The following is a 27211-nucleotide window of genomic DNA, read 5'->3' as shown; positions in this document are numbered from 1 at the left end:
ATGAGTTTTTTTTTTATTATTTATTCGCTGAAAAAAAAAAACAAAACATGAAAGCCAGGAACAGATTGTAATGTTAGTCCAAGAGAAAAGACCAGCTTTGATAATAATATAGTAATATTCACCTGATGCAGCATTTATAGGCTCATGGATACAGAAAGACGCTGACTGCCCATCATACTCTGTCCAATTGTCTGATAGGCATTTATGTATTTTTTTTGTTACTAATTCCCATAGTTTCCATTCGGATAAGGATAGATGAGAAGGACTGATCCATGAAATACAGTACTCTGGACTTACACTGTCCTATCTCCTATTCAGGTTTGTTGTTCGTATCATGTAAGCCTCACCACACAACTCTAAATATAAAAGTTGTTTGGATGTAGACTCACAGTGGCTAAGGTATCTTAAGGATCCAGACTCTGCAGAGGGGCATGCATCTTCAGATGGAGCCAAAACAGAGACTTTCAGTTTGCCATTGGATTTTTTTTTTTTTTTTTAAATTGTGGCAGCCGTGGCCTACTGGTTAGGGCTTTGGGCTTGTAACCGAACGGTTGCCGGTTCGATCCCTGACCAGTAGGAAAAATATGGGCAGGGAAAGTGGTTGAGCACTGTTCTCCCATGCCCACATCCTTGGCTGAAGTGCCCTTGAGCAAGGTACCTAACCCCTCACTGCTCCCCGAGCGCCGCTGTAGCAGGCAGCTCACTGCTCTGGGTTAGTGTGTGCTTCACCTCACTGTGTGTTCACTGTGTGCTGTGTGTGTTTCACTTCAGGGATTGGGATAAATGCAGACCAAATTTCCCTCACAGGATCAAAAGAGTATATATATATATATATATATATATATATATATATATATCATGCCGTCTGTCTACACGTCCATCTTTATCGTAACATGCTGATTCACTAGGTGCCACACTCAACCGGGTCCGTGTAGACACTAATTACATTAAGAATAGTGGCAGGTTAAAACACACCTGGCTCCACAGGAAACAAGCCTTTCGTGCAACTAGTCCATTGGCCTCCGCCATTCATTTGTCTGGAGGGCGGGACTTAATCACACTCTCCAGTTATATATGATTCCATCTCTCCCAATGTCAAGTGGGCATATCCCGGGATTCTGATGAACCTTATCTTTGAAGCATCGCTATTTTACTAGCTAAAAGCCACCTCCATCATATGCTAAAATGTTGCTATGTTCTGAACATCTGTATTTTACAGCTCGGATGCAACGTGACTGTTCATTAAATCTTCACAATGAGTTTGGCGAATTAATATACAAGTATGATATGGCCAAATATATGGATCTACTTCATAGGTGTGCAAATATGACAATCCGAAATTCAACCAAGCTCTGCTGGCGCGTCAAGGTCTTGTTCACCTTGTCGGGACTTATTTTCCCAATAACGACCGGTGTTCTATACATTATCCTTTACATAACATAGACCCTCACATATAGGTAAGCTAATCAATGGCTCCATTGAAAATGATCTTATAACCTTATTATCAGTGTTCTCTGAAGTCTTCTTTCTCAGAGAATTAAAAGGCTGACTCATTGTGTCAAGCATATACAAATACTGGACTCTGTAGTTCTGAAGCTTTCAAGTGATTTCAATTGAGAAGGGTTAGCAAAATAAGTGTATTTGTCTCGGCTGTTGTGTTGGAAAAGTTTTCAACATAAACAAAGAGGCCTTATCTCTTTTCATCCTTCAGATGAGACGATGGCACCACACTGACTTTTTCTTCAAACAAGTTTCTCTAGTCTAGAACCTTTGGTGGACTTTTCCCACTGCATGAAAGGGAATTTGCAGAGACAAAATGTCTCATCAGAGGGTGATGCCAAAATAGATGCAAATTGTCACAGGTGATTATTTAATCAGGCACAAACAAAATCAAAGCTAGCAAACGCACATTTGTTTTGTATACACAATGGCCGCATACTCAAAGCAGAATATAGCCTATATGGTTACATAAGGAGGAACAGGAGTATGGACCGAACCCTGTCTTGTATATAGGGAACCAACATGTCTTCTCAGAACAATACTAGGATGCTGTAGTGTGGGGAGATGTGACGTGTGCTATCACGTCTCAATTTGTTGCGACCTCACGCTTGACAGGACTGGGAAAGAGCCGTTACATGGAAATGAAAAGTGCTTGCACAGCCACATTTTCCAAAGGTTGTCCGTCTCTTCCAGAGCCCAGCTAGCCTGGCCTCGGCCTGCCTACGTAATTCCGGTCGATTTCTTCTCCCTACAGTACTCCGTCTGGAATAGGTTGATTCACGCTCGTTTACTTCTGCAGTTGGGCAGCCGACCAACCAGCGAACAGAGGGCGTCCCTGAGAGCGATTACGTACCCAGGCATGGTGTTTCAATTACTACGTCCCCGCCCCTGAAGCAGATCGCTTGGAATACATCAACGTAGGGAGCGAAAAGGACTTATACTTATGAAATCTTTGAGCAAATGTAAATAATAGTTTAGCCTATTAACAGGAGTGTCATGAACAAAGTCACAGTGGAGTAGGATGTTATATCGTCAGCTAAACTTTAGTCATAGATTTTGTCACTTGAAATAGGCTACGAACGTACCCGAGTCAAACTGTAGTTTAGTAGGCTACATGGTCGGGTCAAAATCGCTATTTTTCAAACACTAAGAAGGCTCGACATAACTTGAAACTTTGATCGAAGCGTCATCAGTGTCTCTACATGTGAACTCGAGCATTAAGAACATTGTTCATGTACACATAGTTTACTAAAAAGAAAGATTTTGGACAACTCACTCCTTGCAAGATGGCAGCGAGCAGAAAAAACAAGTGAGTTGTTCAAAACCTCTCTTTTAGTAAACTGTACACCAACAATGTTCTCAATGCTCGAGTTCATGTGTAGAGACACTGATGATACTTCGATCAAAGTTTCATGTTGTGTAGAGCCTTCATAATATTTGAAAAATAGTGATTTTGACGCGATTGTATCAAAAAAGTAGTAGCCCTATAGGAATCCCATTCAAAAGGTAATTTCACCCAAAAACGACAACGCATACAAGCTTAAAAGTGGCGCTTTGGTACTTATGCATTTATATGAAAGTTTGACTTGGGTACATTCACCAAACACTATATGATGCATTTTGGCGAGAGTTACGCAGCTGAAACGTGTGATTGTTTGCTGATAAGATGCACCCGTGCTTGTTATGGCCGTGCTGCAGAGAAACTTCTCTGTATGACGAAACGCCGGTTGTTAGTGATTGGTTCAAAGCGGTTCAAAGGAACTCCAATGATTTTAAACTGTGCACTCCCACCCGGAAATAAACGAACGCCTATGGATCTAGGCCAGACTCTCTGCGAAGTCAGAGAGTCTGGTTTCCAGGCTAGAGCCCAGCCATTTCCAATAATTGAAGACAAGGGTGTCATTTTCGTCTCATTTGCAAAATCATTTAATGTTGGGTGACTGCACATAATTTTCAGGACAGCCTCACTTGTGTGTATTGGCGTGGGCGGTTGTCTGATACAGCCGAATGCCTACTAGGAGCTCATTGAGACGTTATGCAGGGAACGCAAAGCGAGTGAGAAGTAATTACACTGTCAGTATGCTCCTCTATGTCTGTCTGATTGTCTTGGGAGTCGAGTCGATATGGAATTAGTATGCAAATGGGTGTGTGTTGGTTGAGACGCCGCTTATACCAGTTTGATCAAAAGCCAGTTTCTGCCGTGAAAGTAGTTCATTTTGAAATGCATATGCAAGAGTTAATCAAGGGCTACTACAACACCCAGAAATATCACGAGTGACAATTACATCAACTGAAACAAAGCAGGCACCAGTCAATACAAACAGAAAAGACAACACTGATAGATTCAATCAGTAAGATGTCTGCAATAAATTAAAACTGAATGTCATCATAACATGTTATGGGGCGTGCTGTGATTTAACACATTCCATTTAAACAGGATGTTTACCTTTTATATTACTGTAGAGGTCAGTCAAAGTCCAGTTTTATGAAGAAATTTTTTTAATAAACACCATTGTCACATATAATCAGAAGACAAGTAAGTCTCAATTTAGAATCCAGAGGGAGGATTGGGCATCACCGTGTCCATTGCATGTGCTGTGAATTCAACTAGGCTTAAGAAGGCGTGCTGAATAACAAAGACTTCATTCGATCATTATTCATGCCTGATGTTTATTATGTAGAGGCGAAAATATAGAGAGTGTGATATCAATGTGTTTGTGAGAGTATAACAAATGCATGATGATTGAGTTAGTCTTTGTCATTTGGAGAGCTTCTGTGAATGGAGCTTGTTTTATGCTAGAGACTATCCTGCTTTTTAAAAACGGCTTTAAAGACCATACAATCATCCTTGTGTTAAGCAAAGATAAGACACATCTGATTCACAGGGCAACAGAGGACGTGTAATCCAGCTAGGGCTTACCGGCCAGACACTGGATACTGACGCATGAACATGGATTCCTTAGTGGACAATTTGGTCAGATACTGCCAATATATGGACGGCAAAGTCAAAGCAGGCACAGCACACAACTAGTAACAAGTAAATTTCACAGCTCAATCAGATGACACAACAGCACTACTAACTAAAGTGATTGGGTGAGACTCCAGAGGATGCTTGAGGCTTTGTCAATGATATAATTAAGAAAAGCAAGCTATGCGAGTCTCTACCCGAGTTACAGAGACACATGCTGGTGCAGTGGAGCATTTAAAGATGCTGTCTGCAATTCGGCTTATGAAAGACCATGCTGATTGGCAATAACATTAATTATATATAATAAGCCACCATGTTTGTTTCCCATTTACAGAGCCAAACATAGGAGTGTTTTTTGAAGCGCAATATCTAACCAGACTGTTGGAGGATTATGGGATGCCGTTAATTGGATTTGACAGAAAGGGTATGGGGTAAAGATTGTGGACTCTACCTTTAACCTTTATACAATGTTTTTACGTATGCATGTGCCCTGGGTATCAAAAGCATTATTCTGTTGTCACCATCGGAACAGACAGATATATTGAGAATGGCAATGATGGATATTGATGGGGTTGGGGCATACTGGTAACAGAAATCAATTTAGGAAACATCATTGTGGTGTGTGTGTTGTAGAGATTGGGGGATACGGGATATGGTGGGGATGTGTATTTACACTGAGTTGTGTATGTGATTCTGTGTCAGTGCCACTGTGTTACCAGGGTTGTTCTCAAAGGAAAAAAACATCACATCTTTCCTCTCTCTTCCCTTTTACATAAGGGATAATGTATTGTCGGTCGGTCATTATCGGAAAATAAGTCCTAACAGGGCGAACGGTGCCCTGACACAAAATAAGCGAACCAAGTACTTGTGGAATGATATGAAAGACATGAATCAGAAGCATAAAAAACGTTGTCATTGACAGCGGTAATATATTTTGCTGCGGTCATTATACGGATTTAACAGACCTCCGAACGTTGGGAAAGCCCATTTATGTGAATGGAACTTTCTACAGCACTCTGAAGAGCTGTATAATAAATATGATTAAAATACTATTAAAGTCATTAATACTACATTCCACATGACAGAGCTTGAAGGGGACATGGACAAAAAGAAAGAAATATTTTAAGTCTCTGCTGCAGACCAGGAAGTTGTTTTGCTTTCCAACGGTACTACACATGTTATGTTTTGTAGCACGGTCGCGGTAGAGCATGAAACGTTAGAAGAGTAACTTTTGGTGAATTTAGGAGAAATATACAGGCGCGAGTAGACAAAATGTAATGAAATAAACACCTAAATGTGTAAATCGGGCTTTGTTGTTGTAGTAGTGTGAAAGAATACATGCTAAGGTAGCAAATTAGCCCAAAATCTCGAAATTGACCAGTGCATGAAAAAACGATGTTTTCACCTGCCGTGTCTCGCCTTAAAGTGAGACACTTCGCAGATGCTACAAATGATCGTTTTCAGGAATGAGTAGCAAGCAACAAAGATATCTGACACACATCACAAATTCCCCATCACTTATCAGCATGACAAATGCTCCAATGTAACTGATAAGATGCCAATGTGACCGTCAAATGTTCCGTCGAGTGTTCAGTAGGCCTACATTTTTTTAAGGCGAGACACGGCAGGTGAAAACATCGTTTTTTCATGCACTGGTCAATTTCGAGATTTTGGGCTAATTTGCTACCTTAGCATGTATTCTTTCACACTACTACAACAACAATGCCCGATTTACACATTTAGGTGTTTATTTCATTACATTTTGTCTACTCGCGCCTGTATATTTCTCCTAAATTCACCAAAAGTTACTCTTCTAACTTATTTTACTTATTTTTGTGGAAAACATGTGCTGGACTGGGCGGCGGTCATATTTTGTACCGCTCTGCGGTACATCTAGTTTTAATTTAAACATTGCAGCCTAACTATTGGCAGTACTATCAACTTATGAAAAGCATTTTCATTTACCAGAAATATAGGCTATTTCATAGCTATAGCATTTGGTTCCTAAACGCTATAGTACACCCCTGTACTATAGCGTTTAGGAACCAAACTCTTCATTTAGTAATACAGAAAGTAGCTTTTCTCATTCCATAAGAGAAATGTGTATTCATACATTCCCCCCTTCTATAATCAATATACAAATTACGTATATATATATATATATATATATATATATATATATATATATATGTATATATATATATATGTATATATTAAGTGTGATTTATCAACGTGTAGCAACAGACAGGGAGAGAGGCAGGGCTGTCAGGAACACATGCAGCAATAGATTCACACAACAAGTTTACGCTGTTGTTATCTCCATTTCCACTCTGGCCTTACGGTTTGATGGTTGTGATCTGATAGTGATGTCTGGATACCACAGGCTTTGTTTTTCCTGGTAAGAATTCCCAGGGTGGCAACTGCATCATAAAGAAAGCCCCATTTAATTATATCATGCGCCAAATAATTGATTGAGGTGGTGTGAATTTCAATTTGCTTCTTACAGTTTCTTTCTTTCAAAATTTCTCTCATGAGTATTCTCTCACGAGATAACCACAGCTCAATAAATTACCACAACAAACACCAATGACCTGGAAAGATTAATCACACAGCCCTTTGTTATTTTAAAATAATTTCTTCCGGATGTCAAATTACTTTTCCTAGTGAGGCATAAATATTGTCTGCGTTTGACCTTGCCCCATGTTTCCTGTACGGGTGAAGTTTTCCCATTTGGTGCACTTATCTTTCCAAAGTCAAATATTATGCATATTAACTTTTAAAGGTATATTTTGTTTTTTACATATTAAGCTGCAAAGAGTTTGGATGAAATGAGATTGCAAAATATTTCACTTACTCTAAATGTGCAGTAATATACAATTATATTCAGTCTAATGCAAGAAACAATATACAAACTTAGTGCTTCTAATTTTTGTTTGTATCCATGATTTATTCTTATTTTGTTAGCCATTAATTTCTCAGGTTCAGTGATTTCATATTTTCACTCTTCTCTCAGGTGTTTTTCACCTTTTGAAAATTAATATTCCTGAACATCTGTGTGCTCCTGAGAACTTCATTAATGTCCAGTATTCAACTTTTTCACATGCAGTTCAGAATAAATCGGTGGCCTTCGTCATACAAGATGAGATGTTTGAAGGTGCTGGCAGACTACACAATTCATCAGCTTTGTTGTCCAAGCTTTAGGGCACCTGCTATGCCATTACCAACAGAAGAAATGTGAGAATCAGCAAGTATTAGTGGGATGTAACTTATACACACCTGCGCTACAATCCCCAAAAGGAAAAACATGTCATTTTTATTGTTGAATTCAAATGAAGTTATGAAATTAGTAACCGTCACAGACTCTCAGTGCACGCATAGTGACAACCTGCAGTATGATCTACATCAAGATATTCACACCCAGTCTTTTCTAGTAGGTAAACCAACTTCCTGACTATAAACATGCCAAGTTTCAAAGGTCTCAGAGCTTGTGTAATTGATCTGCACTAATTTATATTCCTTAACTCTAATACGGACAGGCTATATTTTAGTCCTTTTTTGGTTTTGGGGTGTATAACAATATCTGTTAATTTAACAATCTTAGCAGTAAAATATTTTTAGCCAAGAATCCATTTCATATATGGGAGACCTTAAAGATGAGGAAAAACATTGTTGGGTTTAGTTCTACCTCCGGTAGGGGTATCTCAAAAACTAAAGCCCTTTCTGACCATTTGTCACTAGCCTAGTGCACTCAAACGCTCTGGTGCGTGGCACGATTGTGTTAGCATGTTGCTATGCTAACGGGCTCAGACGTCAAAACGTCCACATTTCCCCTACTTAAATACAGTTGCACGAGTACTTGATAAAAATGTGTAAGGTCACACAACATGAAATGTGCCGATTTTCCAAGCGAATAAACAGGAGAACTACAATGTGTGGCGCAATAGCACTTGGGAGTACTTCAACCTAGCGTAGTAATATTAACTAGAATTGCGGTTCCGAGGAACTGCAAGAGTGGGTTTGATCAGGGGCATGGAACTCTGCCTCATCCAAGGATTCCAACGGGCACACGGATCAAGTTATCTGCATTAACGCAACATCCAACAAGCTAAAACGCATAAATAACGTGGTTGCAATGCTGGTTGCTAGGGCAATCATACTGGTTGCTATGGTGGTCGCTAGGTTGACATTACAGGGGTGGTCTCTAGGTTGTTGCTAGGGTAATTAAAATGGTTGCTATGCTAAATAACACAGTTGATATAGTGGTTGCTAGGGTTACAGCCAATCAATAGGGTGATTCAACTTCATGTAGCCGCCTGCAGCCATCTTAAGCTGACTGCATAAAGTGATTATTTTAAGAGATACATTTTCAAACCAGAACTGTGTATAGGTCATGGTTAAAAACATATCAGAATCTCAGAAATAATCACATAATGCAGCAGGGCTGTGCATTAACTTTTTTGCAAGTACACTGGTGCTACAAAGGTTAAAAGTTTTGTAGCACCAGCCACAAATTCTGTAGCATCGATATAAAACCTCTAAAATATCTAAAAACAATCACAAGTAGGGCAGTTCATCAATTGTGTTTGGGATCCAGGTTTACTGCAATTGGATTGATAAAAGGTTGTGTAGTTGCAAACATCTCACCTGGCTACATTGTGTTTAAGATGAACAAAAGCTATCAGCATGATGTTATTTGGTTGTGTTTTTGTAAAAACAAAAAAAACAATCCCTGACAGTCCATGCAGTTCGACTTTTCAACTGGTAGGCCTATCAGGAAGACAGGTCATGCCATGGATTTTTTGTTAATTTTTCTTATACATATTTTTGAATAAGTAGGAGATATGCTGAAGATTTTATTCCACTAAAATTGAATTCACGTTTAATTCATATGTCTAAGCTTTTAGATAAGAGTAGGCCTACATTCAACCTTATTGTCATTGCACGAGTGAAATACCGTTTTACTACAGTGTGGTGCAAATGAGTAGGCTACAGTAACTGACATGTCAAACAGTGCACCCATGAAATGCATCCCTAGACTGTTCTATACACATATGCTACAGTAGGTAGCCTACTGAAGATAGCTGAAGGTCTGTGGCTAACGCAGCGCAGTCATAATGAAAGTGTCGTGAAGGTTTTTTCGGAACCGAACATGTTCTTGTATAGGTTATTAAGCACTACTAAGCGAGACTATGTTGCGCATAAAGCATGAAGTGGGCTCATATTGACAGCTATAAGCGAACGTCCCGGTGGACTTTTTTCTTCAAAGTTTTAGATCTGAATGGTGTTGTTTGGATACTAAGTTGTTCGTTTTAAACTGAACTAAAAGTACAAAGCAACACGGCGATTGCCACAAACTTCTACCTCTGCTTGCCTAATCTGAATTAACCTCAGCCCGGGCGGAAGATAGCTATGTATAACCTAAAGCGAAAGTAGGCTATCACTTGTTCGATTCGCAAGGACAATTTGCAAGGTGTTGTTTGCTTGCTTTTTAATCGCGTAGACTGCAACTACCAAGTTGAAATCAAAGTAGCCTACTGTACATCGATTCCCCTCTCACAGAAGCAGCCTATACATACGCACTTCAAACAAACAAACAAGTGTTTCACAGGGAGCCTACACCGGGCGCGTAGCCTAACTGAAGCGCTCCGTTCGCAACGTGCAAAAACAGAAGACGGGTCTATTTTTTTTAACATAGCCAATGCACCGCTATCACATCTGGTGTAGCCAGTTGCACTGATCACAGTAGAAGGTAATTACTGTAGCCTCCCTGTCAGTCTCACACGCATGCATTATTGCCATAAGCAAAACTGTATGGCACCAGTGCTACGTTGGTAAATCATCCATCGCACAAACTATTTTTTTGTAGCACGTTTAACATTACTGTTGTTTACTACTTTATGTAAATCACATGACTATAATAAACTGTAACTTACTGAGAGCTAAGGTAATTCTGATTCAGACTGCCGAGTAACATCCAAACAGTGTGATGAATGGCCATCACGTAAAGCATATGACAACAGCAAATAGCTAACGTTTACGTTAGCCTAACTTACTTATCGTTGACGTTCATAAGTTAGACCATAGACTGATAAGGACGTCCATCAAACTAAAAGGGTTCGTTCTTCGATGTCTTCAAATTCGTTTGAATAACCCACCATCTCTTCCGTGTGTATCCTGTTGCGTTCAGTTCTCTTCCCTGCTGTTTTCCGGCAACAACGTTTCACACGAGATTTACGCCACATCCCAGAGAGTTCTGTTTTCCCAAGATGGCACCCGTCTGTATTGTGAACGAGACGTGAACGGTACTGTTTTTCTTTTTAATAAACTGCCTGTAGACTTACACAGTTCTCAATGCTTCGGTTTACATGTAGATACCCTCATTATGCTACCATGTAAGTGTGTCGCTATTTGGAGCCTTGGTAGCGATTTATTTTTACTCTACGTTCAGTTCAAGCATCGTTGTTTGGTGGGTCAGGTGACGAGCCGTCGAATCACAGCACAGCGCCCAGAATGCATTGCAACACACCGTCATGAAGAGACTCATCGTTAGGTCGGCTTTAAATGGCATACAGAACCTATAGTAATTTAACGTTGTCTGTAAGCTCCACAGATTGTGGCAAGACAAATGAATTGACTATGGACTTCTTGCCGGGCAATGATGAGTAACTTAACTTGAATAGTAGTGTTGTGTGGATGTGCATAATATCTGAATGAATGTGTGTTTCTCAATGTCATAATCTATACAACTGTATACATGACTAAGTTTGAATGGAGCTAGCTGGGCATTGAACTGGGCTGGGAAAAAATATATATATTTTTTAAATGACCTGTATGAACATGGATTCACTTTAAAAAAGATGGCAGAGCGTGGATCTTTTTTTACATGATTTGGTGCTGGCAAGGCATTGAACTGGGCTGAATGGATTTGAAAAAAAAAAAAAAAAATATATATATATATATTATATATATATTTTAATGACCTGTATGAACATAGATTGGCTTCAAAAAAAGATAGCAGAGCCCGTGGTGCTTGCAAGGCATTGAACTGGGCTGAATGGATTTGAATAATGTATATATTTTTTTAATGACCTGTATGAACATGGATTGGCTTTAAAAAAAGATGGCAGAGCGCGGATCTTTTTTTACATGATTTGGTGCTGGCAAGGCATTGAACTGGGCTGAATGGATTTGGAAAAAAAAAAAATATATATATTTTTAATGACCTGTATGAACATAGATTGGCTTCAAAAAAAGATGGCAGAGCGCGTGGTGCTGGCAAGGCATTGAACTGGGCTGAATGGATTTGGATAATCCTGAACATTCCGCCATTCATTTCAATGGGGCCGAAAAATGGGAATAATGCGTAAACGACAAGGACCAGCGACATGAAAGTAACAAGCAAGCTACACCGGTTCGGGCCTGAATTTTTGGAGTTTGAACCGCGTCGATAGCTCAAACGGTCTAGGAGCATTAGTCGGTACAAAAAGTGGGTGAATAGGAAGATACAGCGGGGAAAATAAGTATTGAACACGTCAACATGTATACTTCCAATGTAGCCTAGAAATCTAGACGCGCCCCTAGCGGCAGAAAATTACATTTGCTGCCAGGGCTAGTCTAGCAACTCCCTGTTGGCTTGTGAGCTCCAGAAATCGAAACTCAATCAGGCCAATGAAATCGTGTATAGAGTCGTTAGGTGGGCTTAACATAATGATTGATGGCTCGTCAGGCTACTTCCAATGAGGCTATTTGCATGAAATTTTCACCAGATATTACTATTAACTTAGATAATCCACCTATATAAAAAATCCAAATGTTAAAGTCCATAGGTAGAGTTATGTGTAATAAAGTGGAATGATACAGGAAAAAAGTATTGAACACGCCTGCTGAAATTTCTTAAATACTTTGTGGAAAAGCCTTTATTCGTGATGACAGCTTCAAGGCATTTCCTGTATGACGAAAACTAATCAGTCACAGTATTCTGGTGTGATTTTGGCCCATTCTTTTAAACAGATAGTCCTTTAATATTGAAGATTCCAGGGGTCCCTCTTGTGAATCCTGATCTTTAGTTAACTTCCAAAACTGTTCAATTGGATTGAAGTCAGGGCCTTGATTTCCTTTCTCTGAAAAAAATTAAGTTTCCTTTGCTGAATGGTTTGGATCATTGTCCTGCTGGAAGGTCTAGCCATGTCTCATCCTCATCATCCTGGTGGATGTAAAGATTCTCCTGGAACAAAATGACTCCATTCATCATTCCTTCAACTGTGTGAAGTATGCTAGTACCATGAGATGAAAAACAGCCCACACCATGATCCCACCACCTCCAAACCTCATTGTTGGTATGGTATTTTTTAGGGTGATGCACAGTGCCATTTCTCCTCCATATATGGTGTGTAGTATGACATCCGAAAAGTTCAATTTTGCTCTCACCAGACTAGGATTGTCCAAATGTTGTGTAGCAAACCTTCAACGAGGTTTGACATGTTTTTCTTCAGCAATAGAGTCATGCAGGATGAGCGTGCGTAGAGGCCATGGCAGTGGAGTGCATTACCTACGATTTTCTCTGTAACAATTGTACCTGCTGCCTCCAAGTCTTTCTGGAGCTTTCTCTGAGTGGTCCTTGGATCTTCGGCTACACTTCTGACTATCCTTCTGACTTCCTGGTCAAAAATCTTGCATGTAGATCCTGTGCATGGCCAGTTGATGATGCAGTGATGTTCCTTCCACTTGCAGATAATGGCTCCAATACTGCTTGCTGGATGATTCAGAAGTTTTGAAGTGCATCTGTAACCAGTTCCATTGATATGTTTTACAACAATAAGGTTGCAAAGGTCTTGGGAGGGCTCTTTGCTTTTACCCATCATGAAATGTTTCTTGTGTGACACCTTGGTAACAAAAAACCTTTTTAAAGCCCACCAGTATGTACTAACCCAGTTTATATCAATTTGCACAGATAGGAGGGATAATTTCTCTAAATCCTTATAGATTCCAGTTTGTTCCTTGCCATTCCATGCTTTTGTGTACTGCTTTTTCTTAGCATGTTCAATACTTTTTCCCTATGCCATTCCACTTGTTTACTCATAACTCTATTTTTAGACATTAATGTTTGGATTTTTATATATGTGTGGAATACCTCAGTTAATACTAATGTCCGGTGAAAATTTCATGCGAATAGCCTCACTGGAAGTATACTTTCTGAAAAAAAAAAATGTTGACGTGTTCAATACTTATTTTCCCCGCTGTATAAGAAAACTTCAGAAGAACAATTGTGGGCTTGCTGGATCAAACCCACTAATAAAGTAAACTTAAGAAGAACAATAGTGGGCTGTGTTTTATAGCCTATATAATATCGAAACAAAATAACCCAGGCAGTCTCATCTACGAGATGTTTACACACACACATTCACCTTCGTATAGACCTTGACGTTGAGTCAACTAACTATTGACTTCTATATCCTAGATGAGACACATAGTAATTGTAGCCTACCATTCAGGGAATAGGCATTTAAAAGAGAGACAGATTAGGCTATGGAGTGATATGACTCAGAAATGACATCGGGCGATGGCAGTGCGAGATGTTCAGAACATAAGAGCTAAAACTTCTACAAGCTCAATAACATCCACAGCGGAAAAAAGAAGGTAACTGTTCGTTATTTATAAACGGGGCCACCGGAGGGATTTTGAGTGCTTCAATCAATAGTTGCATGACCCTCCCCTGCCTGCAAGAAAATTTTCAACGACCCTCCAGCATTTTTTTTTCCAAAAAGACATGACCCTCCCCGGCCAATTGACGATACCTTCCGCCCACGCTTTTAAGCGCTATGAAAACACATTGACTTAGGCTACCATTCTAAAATCAACCTCTGCTTTCTGATCTTACACATCACACTTCACCAAGATGGTGGCCATTTCAGTAGATTTACTCACTAACATTGTTGTGGAAACACAATAAGCATGGAAACTAAATGCACACTTCCTGCAACTGCATTACCCTACTTGAAGTAAGTTACTCCTCTAGTAAGTATTCACATGAAATAAAACAATAAAACATTGAGACCATTCAACAAAGCACACTGGGTAATAACAAATTCAACACATGAACTTGTTGCTATGGACTCGTCTCTAGGCTTCCTCAGTCATTGTTAAGCTGCCGAAGCTGAACATTATCCAAAACTCAATTTCTTAGACGAGCGTCAATTTGGGAGCTTGCTACACTCCTTCCTTCTCAAATGACTTGAAAAGACCGTTTGCACAATTTCACAAATAATCACAGGGACCGAAAAATAGCTAACATGCCAACTTTTTCCGGGTTTATCATTTTAACTTTTCCCCGCTGTCTTGCCGTTTTAATATTTTCCCGTAGAATATCCCATATTACTGTAATACTCTCATAACATTAGTCCTGCATTCTGGCCTGTCTCTGTGTTGTCCTGTTGTTACCCCTTGCCCTTCCAGTGAAACAGATGTATTCAAATCATCGTTTTGCTTGCTTAAATGCGAACTTAGTCATGTTAACCTAGGCCTATTTAAGTTAATGATGTGGTTGTCGTGAGAGCACGATTCATTGGCGCTTGCAGTGTTTGGCCGTAGGCTATATCTACGTGCGCACCTGCCAGGCTACTCAGCTACGAGTAGACAAAGAATTCCCCCTGTATATTCACTCCAAGTTGGCCTACCATAACTTACCAACTCTATACTGTAGACCATAAACTGGCTATTTATATGACCAATGTATTTGTTCAACTTTATGAATCAGAATTAAGTGCGCCACATACTCGACGCACCCGACCTGTAGCGCGACAATGTGACGTCACAGAAGCGCCGTAACCATTTATACTCGTGCGTCGTGGTCACTAGTTGCAATATTCTCCTGAACAGAGGTGTCGCTGTTGTGAAAAGATTAACGCTAACTACGTTACACAGCAGAAGAAGCTGCATTAAGAAACACTAGTAGCAGAGAATGTAAACGGGCTCTGCTATTAGCTAGCCTCTGTGATGGTACTTCAGACTTTGGTTGCTACTATTCACAACTACCACCATCATTATCATCTAGTTTCCAAGGTGTGCGCACAGGTAGATAGATAGATAGATAGATAGATACTTTAGTCATCCCGAGGGAAATTTTAATAATTTAAACAGTTTAGTTAGCTGGCTAACTAGCTAGCAGCTGGCTGAGTTTGTGTAATTTCCTGAAGTGGAAATAGATTTTGTTCAGGCCTTAATAGATATCCTTTGTTTGAAAATAAATAGTTTCTATTCTTTCCTCTTAATTCCATGTGTTGCAACTCTCGCTGGTAACTTTATTAACTTATCCAGCAAACTATTACAAATTCACGACTGTAACAAAACACTGCAACTCTCACTTGCCCTCGAACTAGTCCATCTTCCTGTTTCCGCTTTGTCGCGCTCGTCTGAAAAAAAATGAGTGGTGCGCTACCTGGCTAAAATCCTGGCGCGCCAGCAAGATCTACGTCATTTTGACGTCACGGTGTCGCGCTACCGGTCGGGTGCGTCGAGTATGTAGAACGCCTTACGCACTGCTACTTGGAACGTAACTCATTTTTGTTGGCAGGAGAGAGAATGACAGCGATTAACAAATTACACTTGTTGCTGGTTACCAATAAATAGGGCCTACTATATATTTTTTTGCAAACAACAAAAACAGAAAGGATGGAGGCAGCAAAGCTAGAGATGGGCAGGAACAAGGTCAATTGGTAGAAATGCTTGTCAAAACGTTAGGAGCTGGATGTGTGGATGAATGAAGCACAAGTATGCTTTATGTTAAGCATGCACACTGTTTAAAGTTAGGCTACACTGTAAACTACAAGTAAACCAAAGTTAAATTTAGCTTTTTTAGGGCTGGATAAAGTTGACCAAATGGATATAGGCTGTTAGGCGTGAATAGGCTACTTTGTTGCTCCAACCCTTCCAACGTTAATGGGGACGAATGTTGACATTTTCCGTATTTTGCGTGAGAAACCCGGGAAATCTCCCTTATTTTCATTGTTCAATGTTGACAGAGCTATGGAACGAAAGAGAATGTTATATGGCAACAGAAATCAACAATCAAACAAGCCACTTTGATTTTTTGCTGTTTTCATTAATACAAAAGATGGGTGACCCCCCCTCCTAGACAAAAAAAAGTTAGGTGACCCTCCCCTCAACAAAGAATAAAAAGACATGACCCTCCCCTATTTTCCTCCGGTGGCCCCGTTTATAAATAACGAACAGTCCCTAAGAAAAATAGTCGGAAAACTTAGATGTGTAAGGCAAGCAAGCAGTGTTACTTGGCAGTTGTTACTAAAAATGTGAACATGCACGTTGCACTCTTGTGCGGTGGACTTTCGGAATGAATGGAGTCGGCGTTTCTTTAATATCGAGGCACCGTAGTTTGTCCGATTGGCCTACTGGTATAAAATGAATTGCGCTGTCTGTCTGAAAAAGACGCGCTTTCTTCCCATGCAGTCAAGATGAATGGGATTCTTCGGAACAGGCTTGTCATAGTGTCACCCTGACGTGACAGTGCGTAAAGTAGCCTATAATGTGAATGACTTGTTATTTTATCAAGGATTTCTTTCTTTTTGCAAAAAATAAAGTACAATAGGCATTAATTAGTAGGCCAGATAGCAGCATGTTGAAATTATGTGCCAAATTGTGTTTTTTATTACAATGATAAAATTGTAGGCAACAGGCCGATGTGCGTTTTATTTGGAGACTGTTTTGCGAGACAGAGACTGAGTTTGCTGCTGATATTCTGGGGATAGGCTACAACATAGCCAATGTAGGACTTTAGCCTTAGCCTTTTAATATATTTGCTGCATTGGATCAGTCTTTCTAGAACAGGCAAGTCAAGTCAAGTCAAGTCAGTTTTATTTGTACAGTGCATTTAACATGCACAGAGTGCAACCCAAAGCGCTCCACATATAAGACATTGTCATTGACACATAGACTAACAAAGACAATAGCGGACGGAGCGGCGTAGTCGCCAGCGTACCCGTGACACCAAGACAGACATCAAACAAATTAATAAATAAAATAAATAAAAAATAAAAATAAAATTACCGGTAGTCCAATTTCCAACCGGCTGAAAATGTCCAAGGGCAATGATGACTCGCGTGAAACTGCGCACAGCTGTGTCTCCACAACCGATGCAACACCAACAAAGTTCTTTATATTCACTGGCAGTCTGGAGATAACGTGAACGTTAGGCCTTGTTAGTCTGGAGATCACTGGAAGCATACCAATCCGAAAGTCGTGGGCGATCTTGTAGATCAGCAACTCTGTGGACTTAGCTGCTATAACAGCGACAGTTTGTTGGTCCGTAATGCAGAGTTCTTCAACGTTAACATTAACGTTAGTCTGCTCAACACAGACTCCAGCCAGTTGGCATGGCAGCTCACAGGTCAGAAACAGCTCGGCGGCCTCGGCAGATCTTTCGCAGAGTAGCTCCAGCTGCTGTCCCGAGAAATCCCCTCGACCAGACAACGAAGTGCAGCACCGGCTCACAGATGGATGGGAAGGATGTAAGAGGCCCAGGGCAAAAGCTAGCCATAGCAAGCTCCCAATGGACAGACGTTAACAACATCAGCCGACTTGAAAGTAGTGAAAATGACTAAGAGAATAACACGAAAACTATCAAAAATAACGTAAATAAAGAGAGAAAACATGTAACTAGACAAATCAATACAAAAAAAAAAAACATGACATTACATAAAATTACGAACATTACATAAAAACAAACAAAGACATGATGCCTGACGGAGCGGCGTGTCTCGCCAGCGTCCCCGTAACCTAGCAACTCAAGAGCAAGAGCTTTCTAGTCTCACGTCAGCAGCGCCGCATCACCCATTAAAACAACCAGCGGATGGCGGGCGGGTGCGGTTTTGAAAATTGGTAAAAAAACTTTGGTGCATATGGATGATAAGTTTTGCTATGCAGTTACGGTTGAAATAATAGCCCATCCGCGCATCTCTAGTGTGTGTGCCTCTCTCTGGCTCAGAGGGGAGGGGGAGGCTGAGGGGTCGATCAAGCATGGATTCTAACTCTGTGGTGGATAGGATCTACAATTAGGTGTTAATTACTACGCTACGTTGAAGTACTCCCAAGTGTTATTGCGCCACACATTGTAGTTCTTCTGTTTAATCGCTTGGAAAATCGCCACGTTTCATGTTGTGTGACCTTACACATTTTTTTTTATTTAAGTACTCGTGCAACTGTTATTAAGTAGGGAAAACGTGGATGTTTTTGATTACTGCTATCTTACTCCCTCTATGGCTACGTCTGAGCCCGCTAGCATAGCAACATGCTAACACATTCGCGCCGCGCACCAGAGCGCTTGAGTGCACGTACACACACGGGAGAGGTAGACTATGACTCAACTCGTGAAAGTTAAGGTAAGAACATATATTACTACTGACATTGGGTGGCGTGTTCCTTTAATGCTGTATTTCTAAATGCACACAGCAACCTCCTAAATGGGACTATTGCAATAATAAAGCAATATACTGGCTGACAGGTTTTATAACAGTGTTGCATAAGAGGCGTGATGAATGAAGATATCTGCGTTTCTCTTTATCCTCAGACAAAAGGATAATGAATTATTAATTCCACAGGCCTATTTAATTTCTCCTATAAAGATGAGTCTCATGGTAGCAAAATGCAAGATATTCCATGTCAACTCCCAGTGCCAGCTTAATGATACATATTACATCTAGTCTACTTTGTGAACTTCTTTTTTAATGAACTAGTGGTGTTTGTGGCCCATATGGTATCTCTCCTCTGTTGGATGGCTGTGTCAGTCACACTAGTAGATAGTGTGTGTCTGTTTTAGTCATGTGACAGAGTGAAGTATTCTAGATTGAACTGACTTGTATCGGTGAAGTAGCAACATCCGCGATAGAGCCCAGGCACATGAGTCACAGTCTTCAGTTTTCTCTTTTTATAGCTTTTGTAAACACTGCAATATGGCCTTGGTTGTAAGTGAGTAAGTCACTGTGGACAATACACCATTCATTCAAAACAAAGCAATAGTCATAAATATTATATTTGCTGCACAAGCTACATTGGTGAAATCAAATGTGTTTGTTTCGAAGCTTCCTGCTAACAGAGACAAAATGGCTTGTTGTATCACATCTTGCAGAGAAATGCATTATTCCTGCTTGGGCGAAAGCAGTGTCCATGGCTTTGTCTTTAACTGGCTGAAGAACCTTATAATGAAGAGCATTGACACATAAGATAAATGAACAATAATATATATAATAATAAAAATAATATATTATATATATTGACACTGTGACACTAGTAGCAATTGTCACCATTGACACTAGTAGCAGTTGCCTTGAGGTTAGAACTGATTCATGGGTCATGGCTCATTCACATGGCTTTATTCATCATTGAAAAGGGGAAATAGAATCAAATGATTTGCAGTATGAGACAACCCAGTAGCAGCTCTTCCTCATACTTATTAGCGTGTTGTGGCATGTAGTAAAGATCCAGTATGTGCTTTTAATTTGTTAAATCCTGTGAATGGCTCTTCCTGAGCTCCTAGTGAGTATCCACTCAACGCTGCTGCTTATCGCAGTCCTCACTCCTCACTCTGTAAATGTAATCTGTAAATGTGAAACATTGTGGACCGAGCCATAAACAGCCACAGTCATCCGACACATTACTGCCTTTAAATGGTTGTTAACTGTTGCATTTTAGTAGTGGATGGCGCAGTCTGCACCCTCTGGCATGTGCTTTTGTTTTTGTTTACTGCTTAAAGCGTGGGGTGAGTTTGTACTCATAATCCAAGAGGACATTTAGAGTGGACACACTTTGCACCAGATGTGCTTCTCTTCCGCATCTCATGTTAGCTGTGAAGTCTGAATATTTCAGAGGGTGAATGGGAAAAGGAGACAGTGCAGCAAAGAGCCATCTGGGTCTCCATGGGTGTATGCATGTGTTAGACGCTCAGGGCCTGTAGGCCTACTTAAAACCATATTGAGAGATACTAGATGTACATTAGTTAGTCCGTAGGAGTGTGTGTGTGTGTGTGTGAGAGGGGGAGAGATTTACTTTACTCATTGCATAGCAGTTTTCATGTGCTGTAGTTACACTCATTAGACGTGTATCTGTAGGGGGGCGCTATTTCTTTCAAAATGTTAAATACTGTAACATTACTGCAGTGTTGTAATTGGCTTACTCTGAATCGAGGCAACTGTCACAATCATTTTAAGGAGGTCAGAGGCATATTTGAATGCTAATATGATCTCACATTTTATTTGATTGTCATGCAATGTCTGAAGAATGTATGACCTGAAGACGAATTGACAGGCGAATTGACAGGCTGGTAAGGAAAGCTGGCTCTGTAGTTGGAGCTGAACTGGAGTGCATCACTTCACTATCTGACAAAAGGACCCTGAACAAACTGATCAACATCTTGGACAATGAGTGTCACCCACTCCACAGCACTATTGTTAAGCAGAAGAGCCTGATCAGCTGGAGACTTCGCTCACTGCCTTGCACAACTGACAGACTGAGAAAGTAATTTGTCCCCAGGGCCATTGAACTGTTCAATGCCTCACTTAAGGGAAGAGGAGAGATAGACTTCTCTGCATAGTCTGTCTGCCTCTTCACCCCCTCCATGTTTGGTACTGTCTGTCCACTAGCCACTTGTACCACTGTCTTTATGCCTCACTGTTTGCGTGCTATATTAGCACATCAGCACATATGCATAACCCCCCCCCCTCCATGCCACAGCCGAACTGTGGCCACACTTATACATTTTCTTAAATAGTTAAATATATAGATATATAGACTTCATTACTGCATTGTTGCACTGTTGACTTACTCATTTGCACTATCACCATGACCACTATCACCATTGCACTACCACCATGACACTTATTCACACAGAGCACCTTAGAGCACCTTACCATACCTTACTATGCACAGAGAATCACAGGCTCAGTCCCTGCCTCAGTCATTGCAAGCACCTCTGATTTATTAATCACCACTATGTGGATACTGTTTTTAGAATTGATTTAGATTAAGTGTTAGTATAATTTGTATTTTAGTATATTTAGCATATTCTTTATCTTCTACTGTCCTTAGTGCTTAGTTGTGTTTTTATATTATATACTTTAATTACTCTTTCTGCTGTTAAAGAATGTGTTTGTGTTGTATGTATGCTGCTGCTGAGACCTTGAATTTCCCCTGGGGATCAATAAAGTAACTATCTATCTATCTATCTATCTATCTAAGACTGTAGAATTCAAATAACAGGCATGAGAATATATTACCTAGTGTAAAAAAAATATCCATTGTATCAGTTTGTAACATCCACTATTGAACCTTCAAGAAATCCAAAACTTAGTGACATGTACGTTTTTAATCAATCAATTTATTAAAATACAAAACATTGTCGAAAGCACCACTGCATTTCTTATTTTAAAGAAAGGAAGTGAGTGTGAAAAAAAGCATGCAGCGTGAAGCGCACCTGCCGAGGGTATCATGACATGGCAGAGGGTCTGTCTCAGGCGAAACCGCTGCCGCTCGCTTGTCCCCGAGTCCTATATTATTAATGGTACAGTAGATGTAGTCTATCGCCGCACACTCTCAAATCTTTACACAGGGCTGTGCTCGTACCGAACTCCCATCTGCTGTGTGTGTCTGTGGTCTCCAAGGAGTGAGGGACCAAAGCTGTCAATCTGAAGCTGGCAGCAACGCAGAGATCGGCCAGAGGTCTGCTGCGTAGAGGATTGAGACAGAAGTGGAGGAAGGAAGAGAGGGAAAAAGAGAGAGAAAAGAAAGGAGAGAGTGAGAGACTGATGGAAGGCTGGAGAGGATTAAGACAAAGTGAAAGCAAGAAATCTGGCAGTAGGTAGACAGTAAAAAGATGGGTTAAATGAAAGGAGAGTGATAAAAAAACATTGTTACTTTTTTATAAGAGCTGCTACTATTTGACTTGTTACTTTAACTTGGCACAGTTGTGGTGCATGAGTGGACAGGACAGTTTTGTGATTGTACTGGCTGGTGTTAAATATTGCACACTATTCCCTCACTTGACACCGTAATTGTCTTTTCTGATCCGTGAAAAGTTCCCCCCTCGTACTGTATCGACAATGAGATGTGATCACAGTCTTGCCCTGAGGGGGAAAAAGGAAGCACCGTCTCTCCCCCGACCGCGTGAAGAAGACGTTCACAGAGCCAGACATATCCGCAGCCAAGACGAGAGCCTTTCCTGTGGCGGAATCTCCAGAGCTGAAGAGGTAATCATGGCCCATCCTCCTCATGACTGTAACAAACACACAGGCAGTGCCTGTCAGGAGCCCGCTTGTCCAAGAATTCCTTTTTGGATTTTCTTTTTTCTTTTTTACTCTTCAAGCAGTGAATATGGAGGTGTCTTTTCTTGACTTTCAAAACAGCGGGTCACGGTACACAAGGGAACGTGAGTCACTCCATCACACCGCTGGCCGGGGCAGCGCCGACGACACGCATTCAGGGCTGAGTAATGCCGGCTCCCGCCGGACCCCCCTCCTGACGGCCGTAATGGTGATGGAGAAATCATCCCTTTGGAGCCTAGGGGTGGGGGAATGAAGAGGGATGCTCACTGGACAAATGGTGTCTTGTGTGATGACTGCTGTTTGGGATTGGCTCTGTGTGCCGCATAGCATCCGTGTGCACTCTTACATCAGATGACTAATGCTAGTATATTTAAACTTTGTAAACTCATAATACAGCCTGCCTGTCAGATGTGGACCACTAAATCCTGTCTATTTGGTTTATCTTTATCTGCAAGGTGGTGGTGGTGGTGGGGGGGGGGGGGCAGTGTAACATATCAAGGATTCACACATTCAAACAGAGGGCAAGTATATATAAGGACTGGACTTAGAAGAAAGATCTAAACAGGAGTCACTGTTTGAACAGTCAGATGGCAGTACATGGTGAGACTAGAGGAGTTCTGCTTTAAAATTATTCATGAATATAGCCTGGTTAAGATCTGACTTTTTGTGTACCTATAAAATAATTGTTTGTTTGTGTTTGTGGGTCTGTCTCTGTTTCTGCACATGTGCATAGAACTTTATGTACCCTCTGAGTAATGTCTGCTGTGAAATATAAAAGAAATGCCTTGAAAGTGGTTCCAAGACAGAACCAGCATGGGCGATGCTGAAGGTTTCATGCCAACTTCAAAAAAATAGTTATTTTTGCTGGCATGGCATGCTTTTGACCTAACTTGACTTACCCTTCCAACCTTTATTACAATAGCTCTCAAAATATCTTTTTTTGATCGTGCATTAATCACAAAACTTGAGCCATCCATGTTTTATTCATATAAAACCTGGCCTTGAGCCAGCACAGGCCTGTTTAGCTCTGCGTTTCCGTGCGCTGCCATATTTAGACGAATAGTCATCCGATCAATCCTCCCTTCCTCTGAAGTCATTATGATCTGCATCTCTGTGTCCTTTGCCCGGGCCTCAGCTGGCGCGGGCTGGTTTGGTTTGTTTGGGTCCACCTCGGATCCAGGGCAGGGGCCCACGCGCACGCAGGTGCTCCGCGCCGCTCTGCCAGGGAAATGACTCCACTTCGGGCTCGTTCTCATCCTCTTATCTCCCCCCGAACTCCAAAGAGCCAGAAATGACTCGCTAATTGAGGTGAAATGAGGATCAAATCCCGAGCACCGATGAGATCCGCCATCGCCCGCCGTGGCGTTTCTCTCGTTTTGGGCTATTTCTATTTCTCTCTCTCTCTCTCCCTCTCTCTCTCTCTGGCGTTGTACAGCAGGAAGCTGAGGCTGAGTGCATGAGCTCAGGATGCCTCTAACGAGGACCATAAGTTGTTTGCGGAGGGAGCCAGGCCATAAGACAGTCCACATGTTTCCTTAAGCTCCCGCTAATGTGCCATACATGTGTCTAATTGCTCATAATTCACTTCAGTGCTTTTAATAAAAGGAATCAATTCACTGCGGGTGATCAGAAGCGACCGGCGGAGAACGAGAGCGCTGGAGCCCACCCGCCCAAGCGAGCGAACTTAGTCATTCCATATGCGCAGTGTCCAGAGTGGCAGGGGTTGCATACATAAGGCATGACCGCATGGAGTGGGTGACTGAGCGAGTGAGTACCCTTTCCGGTTGCCCGCGAAGTTTATCTGGTTGCCAGCATATAATCAATGTGAGCATTAATGGAAGTCGGGGTTGAATGGAAAAGGTCTGCTTCCCAGAGTTCCTCTTCCTTTACCACAGGAGTAGATACTACATATTGACAAACACATGAGTGTGTGAGGGTGCGTGTGTGTGTCTGTGTGGGAGGTGAGGTGTGTGTGTGTGTGTGTGAGAGGGGGGTGATTGTGTGTGAGTGCTTGGACACGTGTTTATGTGTGGTCTGTGGAGGGGTAGAGAGGGATTATCAAGGGACTTTGTGTCCTTCATGCAGCTATAACCCCAGCTAGTAAGCAGGAGCCTCAGTAAGGACCATACCATGAAGAAACCTATCAGAACCATCCAGCCTTATATGTTACTGAGCCATGCGGGTATCTTTACCATTTGCTATTTTTAATAAGTTATGTACCACAACCAATATTTACAAGGATCTCTCAAGAAAGCGGTGATAAGAAATTGTTGTTTGTTATTTATTTCCACCAGACTTTGTAAACAGAGCCCTTTATTATCCCTACTTGTCCATCCATTCTGAATAGTACTGAGAGAACAGGCATAGCTAACTGACGAGGCTTGTCTTGATATCAAGGGCAGTTCTGTTCCTTTCTCGCCAGTTTTCCAGATTTCTCTTCTCTCTTGCTATGATATTATCTTTGATCCACCAGTGTACATATCACATATTCCTGTCTTTTCCCAAGCCCTGGCTGTGTTCTGTTTAGAGGTAAATGTTTTGTGAGTGCTTTTGTGATTTTTAAATGAATGGCCTTGCATCATGTACTCTGCCTGTGAAAGTATTTTGTGGCGGTAGTGGGGTAGCGTAACGGTTGGGCGCCAGGTGGATTTATCCAACACCACTCAGACAGAGTGAAGATAAACTAAAGTTAAGAAATAATAACTAAATGGCTTAAAGCACCACAAAACATTAAATGGTTTTAACTCTAACTAAAATACTTCAAGAAATGCAAACAGGTGTGTTCAAAATGGAATATATTGTTCAGGACACACATGAACACCACACAAGCAAACAAACCACCACAACAGCAGTAGCAGTCCGTTCAGCCTATTTTTAGGTCAGGCCACTAGGAGGCGGTAGGCGGTAGGCGGTAGCCTCGACAAAATTGCAAAAAGTCAAGACGCAAAAAGGTCCAAAAACGAGAGGGAAAAGTATCTTCGGTCAAAAAAGACCTCTTCAGCCTAAGGCCACAATAAATTCAAAACAGTATGTAGCAGGTTAAACAAATTATGCTGCTATTATAAGCTACTCAAGTGCAGCACAAACAAGACCTTTTATTTAGGTTATAACTAATTAGCTACTATAACATAGCCGACTGCTTCAAAGCTCCCAGTGTGGATAAACCAATAAACAAAATAACATTAAATAGCAAAATCACTTAACAAAAAGAAAAGCTCTTCAAAACTAGAGCACAAACGTGATTGCTTTCAGTTTACAGTTTAGATTAGATTACAATAAAGGCAGGCCGGCGCCGGAGGAAAGGAAAATGTAGAAATAAAAATATCCCCTAAAGACAAAATAATAATCCCCAGGAAAACCCCTAAGGAAACCCTCCCCAGTAGCCTATGTAATCTATATTCAACTTAAAGTCGCGCCGCTCACGACTAAACAACAAGAGCGCTTTTAAAGAGCGCGGGACAACACAGAGAAGTGGGCCAGCTGCTACAACCTCACTACTGCCGCGTGTCTCCTGCAAACAATGGTAAAACAATTCTAATGCAAGGAGATCACGGAGCGAATGGAGTGCACACCAAAGGACCAAACAACTCGCACAAAACTACTAGCTTACCCACGTTGCGTGACTCCTGCAAACAAGACAGTTACAGCGCAAGGAGATCACGGAACGAATGGGGCAAGACAGGCCGACAGGCCAGGAACAACAACTTTGCTGCCGTGATTGCTTGCTGAACGGTGGAGTTATCAACCTGCCGAACAATGGAAAGACAGTTCTTTGAGGCTAGGCAATACTCACGGAGCGTCCGAGACAAGGACCAAACCAGGCTGCTCTCACAAGGCAAAACACTCTACCTGTCGGACCGAACCAGGCCGCTCTCACGAGGCAAAACACTCTACCTGTCGGACCAAACCAGGCCGCTCTCACAAGGCAAAACACTCTACCTGTCGGACCAAACCAGGCCGCTCTCACAAGGCAAAACACTCTACCTGTCGGACCAAACCAGGCCGCTCTCACAAGGCAAAACACTCTACCTGTCGGACCAAACCAGGCCGCTCTCACCTGTCGTCACGTTCAGCCTACGCAGGGAAACACCAGTGAACCAAACACGCAGCAGACGAGACACCGGCAGAGGGAAACGAGAGAGGCGGAGACAGCGCTACCTTGGCTGTTATTTATAGACGCTGACCATCTCCCGTATGTAGCCGCCATGTTTTCATTATATTACTTTATTATAGGGGGTCAGGTTTGATCGCCACAATTTTATTTCACTGATATTTAGACTCTTAGATATACTTGGTCTGTTGAAAGCTTATCAACATTCAGGGTGTGTTCGAAACGGGTAAAGTTGTTGCCTTTTAAGTAATGAAGTCTCTAACTGGGGAGCAAGGCAGCAAGTGCGGTTCGAAACCGAAAAAACAAATT

The 27211-nt window shown here is 41.3% G+C and overlaps 1 long non-coding RNA gene across 1 annotated transcript; it reads left to right on the top strand.

Annotated features, from left to right (window-relative positions):
- The first annotated feature begins 22145 nt into the window (after positions 1-22145).
- LOC121696282 lies at positions 22146-23186 on the top strand. The gene is made up of 3 exons (XR_006026278.1): positions 22146-22324; positions 22546-22716; positions 22873-23186. It is a non-coding gene; the product is annotated as an uncharacterized LOC121696282 (long non-coding RNA).
- Positions 23187-27211: the final 4025 nt, after the last annotated feature.

This window comes from Alosa sapidissima, chromosome 21 (assembly GCF_018492685.1).
Source record: "Alosa sapidissima isolate fAloSap1 chromosome 21, fAloSap1.pri, whole genome shotgun sequence".
Taxonomy (NCBI): domain Eukaryota; kingdom Metazoa; phylum Chordata; class Actinopteri; order Clupeiformes; family Clupeidae; genus Alosa; species Alosa sapidissima.
This window is presented reverse-complemented; position numbering and strand designations above follow the sequence as displayed.